This window comes from Octopus bimaculoides, chromosome 9 (genome assembly GCF_001194135.2).
Source record: "Octopus bimaculoides isolate UCB-OBI-ISO-001 chromosome 9, ASM119413v2, whole genome shotgun sequence".
Taxonomy (NCBI): domain Eukaryota; kingdom Metazoa; phylum Mollusca; class Cephalopoda; order Octopoda; family Octopodidae; genus Octopus; species Octopus bimaculoides.
Window position 1 is genome coordinate 80,883,158 of NC_068989.1, and position 8,239 is coordinate 80,891,396.

General features: G+C 38.3%; 1 protein-coding gene across 5 annotated transcripts in view; it reads right to left on the bottom strand.

The window, feature by feature from the left end:
• Positions 1-8,239, bottom strand: part of LOC106867264 (uncharacterized) — a 95,466-nt gene that overhangs the window by 15,431 nt on the left and 71,796 nt on the right. The window lies entirely within an intron of this gene.

The following is an 8,239-nucleotide window of genomic DNA, read 5'->3' on the forward strand; positions in this document are numbered from 1 at the left end:
TATATATATATATATATGTATATATATATATAGCAATAAGAAAATGGAGGGGACTATGTGGTACTCATCAACTTGCAGACATTGTATTATGTCAATTTACCTATTTATTTTTCAACAAAGAGGACAATAAAAACAATAAACAAACACATATGACATATTATGTTATATCAGTAATTAAAAATTAAAAAGGACATCTAGTGACCGAAGAAGGGACTATGTCATATTTAGCTATGAGAAAATATTACCATAATTGGAAACAAGTGAGGATTGATAACAGGAAAACATCCAGTCAGACAAATTCTGCCTCAGCAAAATCTGGCCCATGCAAACAGAGAAAAGTGGACGTTAAACGAGGATTGCAAACAAACACACAGACACATGTATCAACCTTTTACATGCTGGCATGGGTTGGATGGATCTCAGCATCACGCCATCTGTCTGACGCAGTTCTTAGTCATCTAGTATGCATACACAAAATAGAGAAAATCTGCCAATTTGAGTGAATGTGTGAGTGCAGGAAGTTAAATGAATCAACTTCAGTGTTTCACTTGTGGTTTTTCTTGTGGCTGCTTTTTTCTTTCTTTTTTTTTTTTTGTAACCATGGCAATATACAAACCCAAAATGTCGAGATAAAACTAAATATGAATGGCACGTCAATAGGCTTGCCAACTCATTCATTTATTTTTACGTCTTTTTCCATGCTAGCATGGATTAGATCAGGGGTTTTCAAACTGTGGTCCGCAAGGACAAGACAGGGGGTCCGTGGACAGCAAATACTTTTTATGGGCAATTTGATTTTGTATATGTTTTTTAATCAAAATCTTTAATCGAAATGTAAAAATATGTTATTTTAAGCAAATATTTATGTATAAATTTCATAAGCGTTTATAAGGTAAAGCCTGAAATATAAAGGGGTACGCAAGTCAAAAAGTTTGAAAACCCCTGGATTAGATGAATATATTATTGAGGCACTGTTTATAGCCAGATGCCTTTCCTGTCACTCAACCGTAACTACTTTTCAAATAAGGAACACCTTATTTAATATGTCTTCCAAGTAAGCAGATGATCTGTTGGCAAAGTGACAGCAACAATGCCCATAACTCACAACTTTCATAGAGCTGTGTATGTGCTTGTGTTTGCATATACCCTTGTCTAGATATCACATGACTTTTGTAAATAACAATAAAGGTTCAATACAACCCAGCCTGAAGAAACAGCTAAACACTTTAAGAATACCTTACCATCTTAGTGTGCTGCAAAAATCGTCTTTACTTACAAACTGCACACATACTGGTATAAAGTACTGTCTGTCTGAGGTCCATGTAGTGACATGACAGAGCGCAAAATCCCTGGTAAACACAATATCTTCGATATACATCACGATATTGGATACTGTGTGATGACTTCAATAATAATAATAATAATAATCTTTTCTATTATAAGCAAAAGGCCTGAAATATTAAAGAGGGGCCTAGTACTTGACTGGTACTTATTTTATTGATCCCCCAAAAGGAGGAGAACAACGATAATAATTTTGCGGGAAGAGACCCTGTGAGACCCCTGATAACAGATTGCTGTCCACTCTCACAGAATCAACCGGACCAAGTAAGACTGAGAACTCTGAGAAAAAAAAGAAAAAAAATGCTTTCAAATTTTGGCACAAGGCCAGCAATTTCAGAGAAGGGGGTAAGTCGAGTACATCAACCCCGGCACTCAACTGGTACTTTTGACCCTGAAAGTCGACTTTGGCGAAATTTGAACTCATAATGTAAAGGCAGATGAAATGCCACAAAGCATTTCGCCCAGCATGCTAACGGTTTTGCCAGCTCACTGCCTTCTTAATAATAAATACTAATAATAATAATAATAATCCTTTTTAGTGGAAGCACACGGCCTCAAATTTGGGGGGGGGGGAGGAGATTGGTCGATTAGATCGACCCCCAGTATTCAACTGGTACTTAATTTATTGACCCCGAAAGGATGTAAGGTGAAGTCGACCTCAGCAGAATTTGAACTCAAAACATAGCAGCAGACAAAATACTGCTAAGCATTTCGCCCATCATGCTAACGATTCTGTCAGCTTGCCACTGACGACGATAATCCTTTCTTCTTTAGGCACAGGGCTTGAAATCTGGGGTGGGGGCTAGTTGATTACATCAACTCCAGTGGTCAGCTGGTACTTATTTTATCAACCCCGAAAAGGATGAATGGCAAAGTCAACCCTTGGCAGAATTTGAACTCAGAATGTACAGATGGACAAAATGCCACTAAACATTTGTCCATCATGCAAATGATTCCGCCAGCTCACCACCGTAATTATAATATTAAATAAGACACATTAAGGCGGCGAGCTGGCAGAAACGTTAGCACGCCGGGCGAAAGGCTTATCAGTATTTCGTCTGCTGTTACGTTCTGAGTTCAAATTCCGCCGAGGTCGACTTTGCCTTTCATCCTTTCGGGGTCGATTAAATAAGTACCAGTTACGCACTGGGGTCGATGTAATCGACCTACCCTCTTTGTCTGTCCCCTCTATGTTTAGCCCCCTGTGGGCAGTAAAGAAATAGGTATTTCGTCCATCTTTACATTCTGGGTTCAAACGCCACCAGGGTCGACTTTGCCTTTCATCCTTTCAGGGTCAATAAACCAACTACCAGTTACACACTGGGATCAATGTAATCGACTCATCCCCTCCCCAAAAATTTCAGGCCTTGTGCCAATAGTAGAAAGGATTAAATAAGACACATTGCAGTACAATGCAAACAACATTTTTCTTCATAAATAAATAAATAGAGAGAAAAGAAAAAAGAAAAATTTTCACTTGAAAATATGTTAAGTAAATTATCAACTTCTGGTCAAAGACATGACAAAGAAAACTAAAACTGGTTTTGAAGTTGTATTTTCTCACACACCCACTATCTAAAGCTAGATCTGTCTACACGTGATCCTAGAAAATGCCACAGTATTTTTGTTTTTCCTATGAAAAAAAATTAGAGGAAGGACAGAGAGAGGGTGATTACGAGTGTAACTCACAACCGAGTGAGTCATTCAATTTAGAATTTGAAGTGATTACAGAGAACACAGTGGAACAAGATGGCACCTATGTAATATGAGAGACTGTGACCTGGTTTTGATACTAGGTCTATATTTATATTTTTGAGAGTTAGGGTAGTACTCATGACCTTTTTGGGGGCCTCAAAGACTGGTGGGAATGAGGAAGGATAAAGCTATATGCAAACTTGAAACCTGATCAAAATGCTTGTCACAAAACGGATTCTGCTAAAGGCAACCAAGAGCCTGGTGTTGGTGGTGTTGGATATTGTTTAAGAGCAGGTATGGCTATGTGGTAATGAAACTTGCTTCCTGACCACATCATTTCAGGTTCAGTCCCACTGTGTGGCATCCTGGGCAAGGTTTTTTTGTTTTTTTGTTTTTTTTTTGTTTTTTTTACTATAGTTTCAGGCCAACCAAAATCTTGGATTCGGTAGACAGAAACTGAAAAGAAGAGTGTGAGTGACAAGGGAGTGTCTACACAACTTGGACAGAATAAACACCAGAAAGTACTTTTGTTTGAATATACCAGTTTACAGGTTTTATAGCTAAAGTGTATATCTTTCACCAATACACATACATAACAGGTGTGGCTGTGTGGTAAGAAGTTTGTTTCCCAACCACATGGTACCAGGTTCACTCCCACTGCATGGCAACTTGGACAAGTGCCTTCAACTACCGCCTTGGGCCGACATGGTTTAGACCGACACATCAACCCCAGTGCACATTTTCAGAGCCTGGCACTTACTGTATCAGACTCTGATGCTGAACTACTAAGTTACAGAGATGTAATCAAACCAACACCAGTTATCAAATGGTGTTGGAGATGAAACAAACCCAAGAACACACATAACAAGCTACCACACAGTTTCCATCTACAAATTCATTCACAAGGTATTAGTTGGACCAGGGCTACAAAAGAAGACACTTATCCAAGTGTTACACAGTGGGACAACTCAAAACCACTTTATTGCAAAACGAGCTTCTTAATTACAAAGCTATGTTTTCACAGTATATTGTTAACACTTATTGTTTTCCAAGTAACTCAGAATATAATCCTGTTTGCCAATGTAAGAATTTCTCTTGTGACAACTATGCAGCAAAGTTTGTTCATATAGAACATGCATGTCTAAGTGGGAATAAATATTATGAATTGGTTTTAATATTACCTCCAACACTAATGTATATTTTTTAACAAGCTAACTGGCTAATCACAACACCAGTGCCTGTTTTGGTAGGGTCAATCTATACATTGCTGGCAGGGAGATGATTCACTGCTGTCTCTAGCACTGAGTGTCCATCACTGATAAGACCAAACAAGGTTGAAATCACATGATCTGATGGTCTTAGTACTGGATGTAGTAGGGATTTATCTCCCTGCTAGTAATATAAACAAGAGTGCATTTTGCACAAAAAAAAAAAAAAAAAAAAAAAAAGCCAATGTGAGAGTTTCTCATGATAAATACCGTAGTATAATTTGTTCTAAGAGAACATCTACATTTAAGTAGGGATAAATATTACCTCTTAGTAGTAATACTGCCTCTGTTGCTAAGGTATATTCATTCAACATTACCAAAAATAAAAATTAAAAAAGCATACACAAGTTCAAGACTATTTCACTCAATCTAGCTCTCTTGCTAAATCCCATTATCTTCAAACATCATCCTTTCTTTAGATAATAATGGTATTTAAATGATAGCAAAATAACTGAAGATGTTTTATTAGATAACATTCGAAATTTTGTGTATGTGTGATAGTACCACAGAAGTTTTTAAGGGTTTTACACACACACACACACACACATACACATATATATATATATATATATATAAACACATTTAGTAGAAACTTTTAAGTGGTGCCTTCTTATGTATGTGTGTGTGTGTGAGTGTGGTATGGTGTTGAGGGTGCTTGCACACATATAAGTATAAATTATTTCATAACTATAGATGCAGTGCAACACAAATATGTGTAATAATGGCGGTTGAAGACAACACAGTATTTTGTGTTCCAACACAACATCCACTTTTAAGTGGGGATTAATATTACTTTTGGTATTAATACTGCTTCTGTTGCTATCAATCATCTAACACTGGTTTGTTAAACAGTTTGAAACTACTAAATTTAGTTCTTTCTAATTTTGGCATAAGGCTAACTATTCTGATGGGTGGGGCCAATCAGTTGCACCAGCCTCCAGTACTTGACTTGTACTTTTATTTTATCAACCCTGAAAGGATGAAAGGCAAAGTTAACCTCAGCACAATTTGAGCTCTGAAAGTAAAAGAGCCAGAGGAATTGCAGCTGAGCATCTTCTCCGATGCTAACGATTCTGTCAGCTTGCTACCTTGAAACTACTAAAAATAATGCTTCCATATAACAGATTTCTACCTCATTTAAGAAAGAAAGAAAGAAAGAAAGAAAGAAAGAGAGAGAGAGAGAGAGAGAGAGAGAGAGAGAGAGAGAGAGAGAGAGAGAGAGAGAGAGAGAGAGAGAGAGAGAGAGAGAGAGAGAGAGAGAGAGAGAGATAGTGTGACTGAGATGTGAGGAGTCTTTTTGAGGTGGCAAAGTGTAATTTCTGCAAAGTGCATTCAACATTCCAATGAGCTGTTCCCGTTGTAGATATAGATCAGTTGAAATCAGTACAGTGAATTTCAATGTTTTCTATCTGTGAGTTTCTTTTATTTTGTTTTGTGTTTCTCCTTTCCTTTGTAATGCAATGCCTCATGGTGAGTGAGGGATTAGGGTATAGACTCTCAAAGGATAATAGCATTAATATAAGATTACCAGTCTTACTAGACACAATCAGCACCACCAACACTACCATGCCATCTTTTAGAAAGAAACATGTGAAAGTTATTGGAGTAAAGTCAGAAGAGATTAGAGGTTACTATGACTGTGTTTGTACTACTGACTTTAAACTATTTCTTCTTCTATCATACCAAGACAGTGGTGAAAATGAGAGCAGAAGATATCTGAGTATACATACAACATTATTACCTTACTTGTATATTTCCAGTCTCCACCTCCATCATCACCAGCATCATCATTTAATGTCCATGTTACCTGTTTCATGCTGGCATGGGTTGGATGGTTTGACAGGATTCAATGGGCCCAAGGACTGCATTATGTTTCAGTGTCTGCTTTGGCATGGTTTCTATGGCTGGATGCCCTTCATAATGCCAACCACATAACAGCAGGTACTGGGGGGGAGGGGGCTTTTTTGTACCACCAGCACCGTGTTGGCACTCTGTCGGTTACGACGACGAGGGTTCCATTTGATCCGATCAACGGAACGGCCTGCTTGTGAAATTAACGTGCAAGTGGCTGAGCACTCCACAGACACGTGTACCCTTAATGTAGTTCTCGGGGATATTCAGTGTGACAAGGCTGACCCCTTGAATTACAGGCACAACAGAAACAGGAAGTAAGAGTGAGAGAAAGTTGTGGTGAAAGAGTACAGCAGGGTTCGCCACCATCCCCTGTCAGAGCCTCGTGGAGCTTTAGGTGTTTTCGCTCAATAAACACTCACAACGCCCGGTCTGGAAATCGAAACCGTGGTCCTATGACCGCGAGTCCACTGCCCTAACCACTGGGCCATTGCGCCTCCACTCCACCAGCACTATTAAGGTTACAATGCAGCTCACAAGACTTTGACCAGAGTGGTGTGGTGATGGTGGTGGTGGGCAACTTTATGGTAGAAGAATAATTAGAGAGAGGGAAAGTATAAGAGAAAAGGATTGAAGCACAACAGGTCTTTTACTGTAGAAGAGCTACGTGACTACAAACATTTAACCAAAGAAGGTGGGGGGGATGACTGGGTGGAACTGGAAAAGCAATATAAGTGGTGATGTAGAATCAGAAGTTTGTTTCTCAACCACATGGTTTGGGGTTCAGTCCCACTGCATGGCACCTTGGGTAAGAGTCTTCTATTATAGCCTCAGTCCGACCAGAGCTTTGAGAATGGATTTCGAAGATAGAAACAGAAAAAAGTCCATCATATTTTTGTATATGGTATGTTTGTGTGTCTATGCATGCACGCGCGCCACACAGTGGGACTGAACCCAAGAGCATATGTTTGGAAAACAAGCTTCTTAACCATGATGCCATGCCTGTGTATTACACACAAACAGTTACACATAATTCTGTGACAAATATATCAGATTCTATACACTTCAACACAAGTCCTTTCATGTCTTTGGTACCACTGCTTTCGTATACTTGACTACTGTGCAAACAGGGATATTTATTAGTAATCCTCTACCTCAAGTTTCTACAGATTACATATGCCAGTTCACTTTACTAGTCACCAAAGATATGATCTCTTCTCTTCTGATCTTTTTCTGAATGCCCTTAACCTAACCTAACCACAAACATAAATCCTAGGTGCAGCTTTAGCATAAACTTACTTCCCGGAGTTCATTTTCATTATTCATCACCACCACCACCACCACCACCGTCCCAGTTGCTAACATTCCAAACACTACCACCTTAGGAACAGGAAGGAGATAGATAGGAATAATGGTAAAATCTTGAGAGCAGATGCTTATTTACTCCCCCAGGCTAGCACTGTCTAACAGAGATTATTTTCATTCAAACTTTACTGTTATTTATATACCTAATTCACACGTACACCACAAAGAAAAAACAGAAAATTTTCCATTATGTAACAAAAACAATTTAGATGTCTACAATATTCCAAATGTTTCTTAAAAAAATTTACTGGTTTTTCGTAGACTAAAATCCATGCAATAAATTACTGTTCCAAAATACCTATAATTCGTCCATATTGCCAGATGGTAACATTCTATCATGTATTCTCTTAATGATATTTCTCTCGTATGTCATCACATAATCAACATGATTAATTATCTAGCTACAGTTACAATATATAGTTATAAAATGTGTGTTGGCAGGTAATGATGCAGAGAAAGTGATGAAATAAAGCATTTCTGAAAGAATATTCAAGAGAAATCAACAAGGGAGAACTGAAATAAATCACTGGATCTGGATGGGATTTGAACTCGAAATGTAAAAGGGCATATGGCGTAGTGGTTAAGAGCATGGTCTACTAACTCCAAGATTCCGAGTTCGATTTGATTCCAGGCAGTGACCTGAATAACAACAACAACAACAACAACAACAACAACAACAACAACAACAACAACAACAACAACAACAACAACAACAACAA